Below are 11,118 nucleotides of genomic sequence, written 5' to 3' on the forward strand. Positions count from 1 at the left end.
AGTACTAACTCCCATTTCTTATTTCTTTTTGAATTAACCGATCAACTTGCTTTCTTATCGAACATTTCTTTTTGATTTAAAAACTTTTTCGGAAAAAAAAATTGGCTTTTGATATGCGAATAAATCCTCCTACTTCCGGTCCTGAAGTTTCTTCGATTGAAAAAAAAAATCTGGGACATATTGACCAAATAATTGGTCCGGTACTAGATGTAGCCTTTCCCCCGGGGAAGATGCCTAATATTTACAATGCTCTGGTAGTTAAGGGTCGAGATACTGTTGGTCAACAAATTAATGTGACTTGTGAAGTACAACAATTATTAGGAAATAATCGAGTTAGGGCTGTAGCTATGAGTGCTACAGATGGTCTAATGAGAGGAATGCAAGTTATTGACACAGGAACTCCCCTAAGTGTTCCAGTAGGCGGAGCAACTCTAGGACGAATTTTCAACGTGCTTGGAGAGCCGATTGATAATTTAGGTCCTGTAGATACTCGTACAACATCTCCCATTCATAGATCTGCGCCTACCTTTATACAATTAGATACAAAATTATCTATTTTTGAAACAGGAATAAAAGTAGTAGATCTTTTAGCTCCTTATCGTCGTGGAGGAAAAATAGGACTTTTCGGTGGAGCTGGAGTGGGTAAAACAGTACTTATTATGGAATTGATCAATAACATTGCCAAAGCTCATGGAGGTGTATCTGTATTTGGCGGAGTAGGTGAGCGTACTCGCGAGGGAAATGATCTTTATATGGAAATGAAAGAATCTGGAGTAATTAATGAACAAAATATTGCAGAATCCAAAGTAGCTTTAGTATATGGTCAAATGAATGAACCACCCGGAGCTCGTATGAGAGTTGGTTTAACTGCCCTAACTATGGCGGAATATTTTCGAGATGTCAATGAGCAAGATGTACTTCTATTTATCGACAATATCTTCCGCTTCGTTCAAGCAGGATCTGAAGTATCTGCCTTATTGGGTCGAATGCCCTCTGCTGTGGGTTATCAACCCACTCTTAGTACTGAAATGGGTTCTTTACAAGAAAGAATCACTTCTACCAAAGAAGGGTCCATAACTTCTATTCAAGCAGTTTATGTACCTGCCGACGATTTAACTGACCCTGCTCCTGCTACGACATTTGCACATTTAGATGCTACTACTGTACTATCAAGAGGATTAGCCGCCAAAGGTATCTATCCAGCAGTAGATCCTTTAGATTCAACCTCAACTATGCTCCAACCTCGAATCGTTGGTGAAGAACATTATGAGACTGCGCAACGAGTTAAACAAACTTTACAACGTTACAAAGAACTTCAAGACATTATAGCTATCCTTGGCTTGGACGAATTATCCGAAGAAGATCGCTTAACCGTAGCAAGAGCACGAAAAATTGAGCGTTTCTTATCACAACCTTTTTTCGTAGCAGAAGTTTTTACCGGTTCGGCTGGAAAATATGTTGGTCTAGTAGAAACAATTAGAGGGTTTAATTTGATTCTTTCTGGAGAATTAGACGGTCTTCCTGAACAAGCCTTTTATTTGGTAGGTAATATCGATGAAGCTACTGCGAAGGCTACGAACTTAGAAACGGAGAGCAATTTGAAGAAATGACTTTAAATCTTTGTGTATTGACCCCCAATCGAATTGTTTGGGATTCAGAAGTGAAGGAAATCATTTTACCTACTAATAGCGGACAAATTGGAGTATTACCTAATCATGCGCCTATTGCCTCAGCTGTCGATATAGGTATTTTGAGAATACGTCTTAAAGACCAATGGTTAACAATGGCTCTGATGGGGGGGTTTGCTAGAATAAATAATAATGAGATAACTGTTTTAGTAAATGATGCGGAAAAGGGTAGTGACATTGATCCACAAGAAGCACAGCAAACTCTTGAAATAGCAGAAACTAATTTGAATAAGGCTGAAGGCAAGAGACAAACAATTGAGGCAAATCTAGCTCTTAGACGAGCTAGAACACGAGTAGAGGCTATCAATGTTATTTCATAACAAGTTGAAATTGATGCGTCCCAATATCCGAAAACAATAAAAAGAAAAAAGAAACAGTCAGAAGAAAAAAGTAAGTAGAAAAGCTTATTAGATACCACAGTCAAAGGTATCTAATAAGTTATAACTATACCTTACCTACTATTGGATTTGAACCAATGACTCCCGCCGTATGAAAGCAATACTCTAACCACTGAGTTAAGTAGGTAATTTAGGACTCCTCCTCAAAAAAAAAAAAAGAAGAGTACCCATCTATCAGATTAATTGATTATAAATGTAAAATTACTGATAAGCAATACCAACCCCCGTTCAAGGGATTCGATCATGTAATATTCATCTTGACAAGCAATTATCTTCATACTATGATAAAATATGTATCAAAAACACAAGGGCTGTAGCTCAGTTAGGTAGAGCACCTCGTTTACACGAGCGCCAATGCTTTTTTTCAGAGGAGTTCATCTTGTAATTAAAAAAGTTTATCTTATAGTAAGAAATCGGTGTCTTACTCCATTTTAAGGAACAAAACAAGAGAACACTAGCCTGACAAAGGGTTTAGCCATAAAATCGAATCCATAATTGATTTGAGATATTGATAAGGTGAATACCCATTTCTCGTCAATGCTAAACATAAAGGGTATAGGGACCTAAAAAAGATTATCTTTTCTTCCTATTTTATGAACTTTAAGGTGTATGAAGTGTCATTTCTTATCTTCTATTTTAATTTTAGTAGGTGGATAAAGAGTCCATTTAACTTAAGTTGATCTAGGCCAGAAGCAGACCTACGTCAAGATAATCCTTCTTTGAAACACTTTGGTAGTGCTCTTTGATTGTTATACAAATAAAAAAGAAGAGCATAGGGAATCATCTCTTTATTCTTTACTGTAAAAAAAAAAAAAGATGGTGGACTAACTAATATTTTTATCAGTTAATGAAAAAGCTCAATGCAAAAAAAAATGCATGTTGGGTTTTGAAAACAATTTAAATCATTTAGATAATAATTAGTTTGATCTGTTTTACCGAGAAGGTCTACGGTTCGAGTCCGTATAGCCCTAATATTCCTACAGATACTAATAATATTAATACTATTTTGGATCGAATAGATCTCATTACTAAGACTATTACTAAAAAAAAAACAATTTGTAACTTTCTATTCGAACATATTCATATTCGATAGAATAATATTAATATTAGTATATTCAGCTAGTCTAAAAAAATGGAGACTTTAGACTAAAAATGAAAATGAATTTGGTATATTTTCTACATTCAGAGGAGTACTTTTATGTTTCTTCTTTACGAATATGATATTTTTTGGGCATTTCTAATAATATCAAGTTTGATTCCTATTTTGGCATTTCTAATTTCTGGAATTTTAGCCCCCATTAGCAAGGGACCGGAAAAACTTTCTAGTTATGAATCCGGAATAGAACCAATAGGCGATGCTTGGTTACAATTTCGAATCCGTTATTATATGTTTGCTCTCATTTTTGTTGTTTTTGATGTTGAAACGGTTTTTCTTTATCCATGGGCAATGAGTTTCGATGTATTAGGGGTATCCGTATTTTTAGAAGCTTTCTTATTCGTGCTTATCCTAATTGTTGGTTCAGTTTATGCATGGCGAAAGGGGGCATTAGAATGGTCTTAATTCTTGACTATTTAGACAATTAGAAAAAAAAATATTGAGACAATTATGAATTCCATTGAGTTTCCCTTACTTGATCAAACAACCCAAAATTCAGTTATTTCAACGACATTAAATGATTTTTCAAATTGGTCAAGATTATCCAGTTTATGGCCGCTTCTTTATGGTACGAGTTGTTGCTTCATTGAATTTGCTTCATTAATAGGATCACGATTCGATTTTGATCGTTATGGACTAGTACCACGATCGAGTCCTAGGCAGGCGGACCTAATTTTAACAGCGGGCACTGTAACTATGAAAATGGCCCCTTCTTTAGTTCGATTATATGAACAAATGCCCGAACCTAAATATGTTATTGCTATGGGAGCCTGTACAATTACGGGGGGGATGTTTAGTACCGATTCTTATAGTACTGTTCGAGGCGTAGATAAGCTAATTCCTGTAGATGTATATTTGCCGGGCTGTCCACCTAAACCGGAGGCCATTATAGATGCTATAACAAAACTTCGTAAGAAAATATCTCGAGAAATATATGAAGATCCAATGAGTTTTCAACGAGAGAATAGATGTTTTACTACCAACCATAAGTTTCATGTTGGATACAGTACTTATACTGACAATTATGGTCAAGAATTTTTCTATCAACCGCCATCTACTTCAGAGATATCGTCTGACACATTTTTTTAAAGTACAATAATAAAAAGCAATTCCTTTTTTAAAAATTTCATCGTATTTTAAAAATTTCATCGTAATAGAAAATACTAATACCAAACTCATAAAAAAAATTTAGGAGAAGCAAAAAATGCAAGGTCGTTTGTCTTCTTGGCTAGTCAAACATGGACTAATTCATAGATCCTTGGGTTTCGATTACCTAGGAATAGAGACTTTACAAATAAAGCCCGAGGATTGGCATTCCATTGCTGTCATTTTATATGTATATGGTTACAATTATCTACGTTCTCAATGTGCCTATGATGTAGCACCCGGAGGACTCTTAGCTAGTGTATATCATTTTACAAGAATAGAGTATGGTATAAATCAACCCGAAGAGGTATGCATAAAAATATTTGTATCAAGAAAAAATCCCAGAATTCCTTCGATTTTTTGGGTTTGGAAAAGTGCGGATTTTCAAGAAAAGGAATCTTATGATATGTTGGGAATCTCTTATGATAGTCATCCGCGTCTAAGACGTATTTTAATGCCCGAAAATTGGATAGGATGGCCTTTGCGTAAAGATTATATTGCTCCAAATTTTTATGAAATACAAGATGCTCACTAAATGATAAAAATAATAAACTAATCCAAACTTCTGCAACCCCAGTCAAAGAATATAAGTACATTCTGTTATAGATCAGACAAAATAATTGATTGACATTAAATCAGGCAGAGTAATGGAAGTTGCATTCAGATATTATTATGTGAGAAATCACAAAATTCAGAAATAATAGAATGAATAATTATAGGGTTTAAAATAGGATGGATAGGAGTTTCTTAAGATTCTAAAACAAAAACAATACTGAGTTCTTATCAGCCAAGCCAATAAAAGAAATAGGATGAACTGCAAAAATTCTTTATCTTTATAATAAACTAATTCTTTATCTTTATAATAAACTATATAACGTGCACATCACCATCAATTATACGGCCACGAAAAAAAAAACACAAAGAAAAGGGCTCGATTCTATTTTGGTAATCCTTCTCAGATGAATTCTTAATATTCTCACTCCACCCCAGAACTTCGACTTTTAGGTCTTTTAACCAACTAATTAAACCACTCGAATATTATGGAAATAGAAACCTTTTTTTGTATCGCAGAAAAAAAAGGAAAAAAATAGATAAAGAATTCATTATCTATATATCTATATCTATATATATATAGATACTATAGATAAGCGAATATACCTAATAAAAAATTGCATCTATTCTTTAATCATCTAGGAAAAGTATATCTACAGATACCTAAATAGATCAAAGAAATATGTTATGTATCAGAATCTAGAAGAACACAAATTTGTATGAGTATCTATCCCCCATATTCATTAAAATGAATATGGGGGATAGATACTCATACAAATGAATCTTGTGTCAGGAACCAGATTTGAACTGGTGACACGAGGATTTTCAGTCCTCTGCTCTACCAACTGAGCTATCCCGACCATTCTTGAAGCTTAATACTTTGATTTTAAAAGATTTTTAAAATCTATGTTAATGAATCTATATCAACTAAGTAAAAAAAAAGTTTGTAAGTGAGTTTCCGCAGTAATAATTATTTTTTATTGTTAATCGTTAATTACGCATATGAAAATTCCTTGCTAAAAAATAAGATATTAATTTATACATTTCTGATTAAAAAAAATTCTATGTGTTTCACATATATATTTATATCTATTCCAAAACTCGTCCCTTGTCATTATGATAGATAAGAAAATTATGATAGATAGGAAATTGATGAAAATAAAAATTCCAATTTCGTTGGGAAATAATAAATCGAATAAAACACATAAATAAGGACTTCAAGATAGAGAGGATATAGGAAAAAAATTAGAAAATGAAAAAGTATTTTTGGGGATAGAGGGACTTGAACCCTCATGATTTCTTAAGTCGACGGATTTTCCTCTTACTTTCAATTTCATTGTTGTCGGTATTGACATGTAGAATAGGACTCTATCTTTATTCTCATCTGATTTATCAGTTCTTCAAGGGTTTTAGCCGATTATGATGAAGTGAATAATTTCATCAATAAATATTCCATCTTTTCTTCAACTTCGAATTGATTTGATTCACATTTTTCATTTGTGAATATTTTTATCACAAATAGATCTTCAATAATAAAATAAAAAGTAACAAATTGAAAGAGTATTTCAGTATATATATATGTTTCTAAATGTTTATCTTTGATCCATTCCTGTAATTTTGGTGAAAGGATTCTTTTACTAATGCAATAAAAAAAGTCGTCAATTTCGTTTGTTAGAACAGCTTCCATAGAGTCTCTGCACCTATCCCTTTTTTATTATCACTTTCTGAATTTTTATTTGTTTTCAGAAAACAGGATTTGGCTCAGGATTGCCCATTGTGAATTCCAGGGTTTCTCTGAATTTGAAAATTATTACTTGGTAAGTTTCCATACCAAAACTCAATCCAATTAAGTCCGTAGCGTCTACCAATTTCGCCATATCCCCATCTTTTTTTTTATTTGAATCTGATTATAATAGAATGCTTTTTTTTTCATTTCTATTATGAGAATTATGCGGGAACTTTTGAATTCATTAAATACATATTATTTTATTAAATATTAAAAACCCCTTTCTCCAATTTTATAGATTTTATTTCATCTATATTGGATACCTTTATTTGTTTGAATCAGAACTAATTCTAATATCTATATATTAACAATTCAATATACACAGATATAGACCACATATCTACTTATCTTCTATGTACCTACTTATCTTCTTTTTTCATACAATTTAGAATACTCGAATGGTCGATTCTTTTTTTTTTTTTGTTTTTGCTTAAAAAAAAAAAGAAAATAAACAATCCATTTATTCATATACAATTTATATAACTAAAACGAATCTAGTGGCTAAAAAAAACCATTCTTTTAATTGAATATAATATAGAATTAGACATTTACTTAGAAATATGGAATTCCTTAATAAATATTTACTAAAATTTATATTTATTCAAATTTACTTTAAGTACTAATAAATAATCTTTTTGAAAGAAATCAATTTAATAATATATATCTAGAATAGTAGATCGAAATAAATTATATTAAATAAATTATATTAATATAATATTAATTATTATCTTGCACTTTATGTTATCAGATAAAATAAATAATAGAAATAATAAAAATTGGGTTTGATTTTCTATATTTTCTTTCTCTATTTTTGATGTTTGTATTAATTTGAATTTTGTTATAAATAACTAAAAATTGATAACTAAGATCCCATTCAATTCTTCTGCATATGTATATTTCGTTTACATTAGCCGGTTTAGCTCAGAGGTTAGAGCATCGCATTTGTAATGCGATGGTCATCGGTTCGAATCCGATAACCGGCTTTTCTCTATTTGTTTTTTACATAATTGATAATATCTTTTTTAGAAATAAAAAATTGGGAGAGTTCGATCTCTGCGGAAGAAATCAAGAAATTAACCTACTTTTTTGTATTCTTTTATATACAATAAATTCGGATATTGATAAAATTCATCTAATTCTTCTTTGTACTATAAAACTTTAGTAGATTTCGCTTCATTTAGAATTCTATAATATTTTTCATTTCGTTTAGTTTTCATTTCGATTTATAAGATTTTTCATTTTAAAAAAGGAGTTTTTATGTCACGTTACAGAGGACCTCGTTTCAAAAAAATACGTCGTCTAGGATATTTACCAGGACTTACTAGTAAAAGGCCAACAGTCAAAAACGAATTTCGAAATCAATTGCGCTTCAGTAAAAAATCTCAATATCGTATTCGTTTAGAAGAAAAACAAAAATTGCGTTTTCATTATGGTCTTACAGAACGACAATTGCTTAAATACGTTCGTATCTCCGGAAAAGCTAAAGGATCAACTGGTCAGGTTTTATTACAACTACTTGAAATGCGCTTGGATAACATACTTTTTCGATTGGGTATGGCTGCGACTATTCCTCAAGCCCGCCAATTTATAAACCATAGACATGTTTTAGTTAATGGTCGTATAGTGGATATACCAAGTTATCGTTGTAAACCTCAAGATATTATTACAGCAAAGGATGAACAAAAATCTAAAACTCTTATTCAAAATTATTTTGATTCAGCCCCCCATGAGAAATTGCCAAATCATTTGACTGTTCACCCTTTCCAATATAAAGGTTTAATTAATCAAATAATAGATAATAAATGGGTTGGTTTGAAAATAAATGAATTACTGGTTGTAGAATATTATTCTCGTCAAACTTAAACTTAACTAAAATAACAAGAGTTTTTTTTACAAGGATTTTCTGCTATTCATATATCATAGACATGGATATGCGAAAATTTTTATTCCTTGCCCACCCGTTATCCACTATTTTTTGTATTACCGAAAAATGAGGAATATAAAGTTGTCCATATCAACAAACAAATTTGAAATATGAAATAATGGTATGCATTGGGATGAGTAATATTGATGAATTTGGTAAAGATTCGGAAAGAGAGGGATTCGAACCCCCGGTAAACAAAAAGCCTACATAGCAGTTCCAATGCTACGCCTTGAACCACTCGGCCATCTCTCCTATATAATGATGCCCAGAAACCGGTTGAATGTTGAATAGTGAATCAATCCTATTTTTCATAAATGCATAAAACCTATTCAAACTATAAAAATACAAAGTAAAATTAAAAAAAAACCTCCTACAAGGTCTTAGGATAAACAAATTTGATTGATGAGTTCATTTTTACGTTATTTCGCACTGTATTATAATTATACAATTCCTTTATTTGTGGGATTGATTTCTCACACCATGATTAATTAAATTATAGAATGGATTTCTACCTATGCCTAGATCTCGGATAAATGAAAATTTTATAGATAAGACCTTTTCAATTGTAGCCAATATCTTATTACGAATAATTCCGACAACTTCAGGAGAAAAAAGGGCATTCACTTATTACAGAGATGGTGTGATTTGATTCCATTTTTTTTGACCGATTTCGGTCAAAAAAAAATGGAATGGAAAAACCCCACGCGTGTTGAAGGTGAAATTTGTAAATAAAAGGATTAATTCCTTCTGTCGTGTATCCTCGATTAATGAAGCCTTATATGCTTGAATTTTAGGTTTCTAGTATTAAGCGAAAGGTTATACCTATACTTATGGGGTTAGGTCAACCCCAAATTACTAGTACTGATAGGCAACATTGGGAAAGAAGCACTACGCTTGGGAATCAAGGACACGAAAACTTTGTATCTATCTATATCCATGGCTTATCGAGATTGGGACTAACAGGAATGGTTGGGACAATAAATATCCATCTCGTTCATATTTTGGATACCCATAGAACCATCGAAGATTATTGAGGTGACTAATTCCAGGAAATTAAGCAGCGTAGAGGACAAAGAAATTGTTGAAGTTCTTATTTTTTTTTATCAAGTACCTACATACTTAATGTTAAGAAATAATTTTTGACAGGAAGGTTGGCTAGAGATTTATTGTAAAAACACTAGCTCTGTTCAGTTGAGAATGAGAATACTGGAATATTTTTTGATTTGATGGATTTTTCTCATTACACACATAAGGGGGGAGCCGTATGAGATGAAAATCTCACGTACAGTTCTGGAGCGGAGATTCTTTGAACCGAATGACGACCGTAACGGATGTCAGCTCAATCTGAAGGAAATTATGCAGAAGCTTTACAGAATTATTATGAGGCTATGCGACTGGAAATTGATCCCTATGATCGAAGTTATATACTTTATAACATAGGCCTTATTCACACAAGTAACGGAGAACATACTAAAGCTTTGGAATATTATTTTCGGGCGCTCGAACGAAACCCATTTTTACCCCAAGCTTTTAATAATATGGCCGTGATCTGTCATTACGTGCGACTATCTCCACTATAGAAAGAAAAAAGAAAAGAACAAGCAAATCCACAAATTTTAATATAAGAAATATAGAAATATAAATAATTATAAATAAGAAAGGCTTTCTACATATATATATCGTTCAAAACAACGATTTTTATCAGCTGTAGCAAAGAAACTTCATAGAAGTAAAAATATGAAGAAATCGATATGTCTAGATACCCTCTTTTTCTATGGATAAAAGATCTAATTGATAAAGGAAGCATCGTAAGGATCAATTAACACGGTTTTCAATCGATATAATAAAAACTGCTTCCTTATCTCATGATAAATAAAGAAGTCAGGAATCCACTTATGTAATAAAAAGGATCCCCTGGTATTTTGAGCAGCGGTGTAGTATCAAATCCCAAAGATAGAAAGTATTTTCTCTTTACTTATAAGAACTTATAAGATAAGAAAGAAAAAACTTTTACCAAGATTCTATAGAAATGAATCTATCATATATTTTTGTATATGATATATAAAATCGAGATAGTTACCTTTCAGAAAATTAGAATTAGGGCGTTAATGCCAATGCTTGATTCCCTTTTCTGAAGGTAGGAGAAAAGATAAAACTAAAAAAAAAGATGAAATTCTTTGAAATTCTTTATTTATTAGTAAAAATGAAAGTTTGAAACTCATATTAATAATTTCTTTTTTTCTTTTAGTTAACTTCAAGATAATAGAACAAAAAAAGAATTGACTACTGAGCCGTATGAGTCAGGAAATTCTCAAGTACGGTTCTAAGGAAAGGAATTGACTCACCTATTTCGACCGAGGAGAACAGGCCATTCGGCAGGGAGACTCAGAAGTTGCGGAGTCTTGGTTTAATCAAGCCGCTGAATATTGGAAACAAGCTATAGCTCTCACCCCCGGTAATTATATTGC

General features: G+C 32.0%; 3 non-coding genes across 3 annotated transcripts; 1 reads left to right on the forward strand and 2 right to left on the reverse strand.

Annotated features, from left to right (window-relative positions):
- Positions 1 to 5,727: 5,727 nt before the first annotated feature.
- Positions 5,728 to 5,800, reverse strand: TRNAF-GAA (transfer RNA phenylalanine (anticodon GAA)). Its single transcript has one exon. It is a non-coding gene; the product is annotated as a tRNA-Phe (tRNA).
- A 1,836-nt stretch (positions 5,801 to 7,636) lies between these two features.
- Positions 7,637 to 7,709, forward strand: TRNAT-UGU (transfer RNA threonine (anticodon UGU)). The gene has a single exon. It is a non-coding gene; the product is annotated as a tRNA-Thr (tRNA).
- A 1,105-nt stretch (positions 7,710 to 8,814) lies between these two features.
- On the reverse strand, positions 8,815 to 8,902 carry TRNAS-GGA (transfer RNA serine (anticodon GGA)). Its single transcript has one exon. It is a non-coding gene; the product is annotated as a tRNA-Ser (tRNA).
- Positions 8,903 to 11,118: the final 2,216 nt, after the last annotated feature.

This window comes from Vigna unguiculata, unplaced genomic scaffold, assembly GCF_037176805.1.
Source record: "Vigna unguiculata cultivar grain cowpea cultivar isolate G323 ecotype 2 unplaced genomic scaffold, ASM3717680v1 ptg000089l, whole genome shotgun sequence".
Classification (NCBI taxonomy): Eukaryota; Viridiplantae; Streptophyta; class Magnoliopsida; order Fabales; family Fabaceae; genus Vigna; species Vigna unguiculata.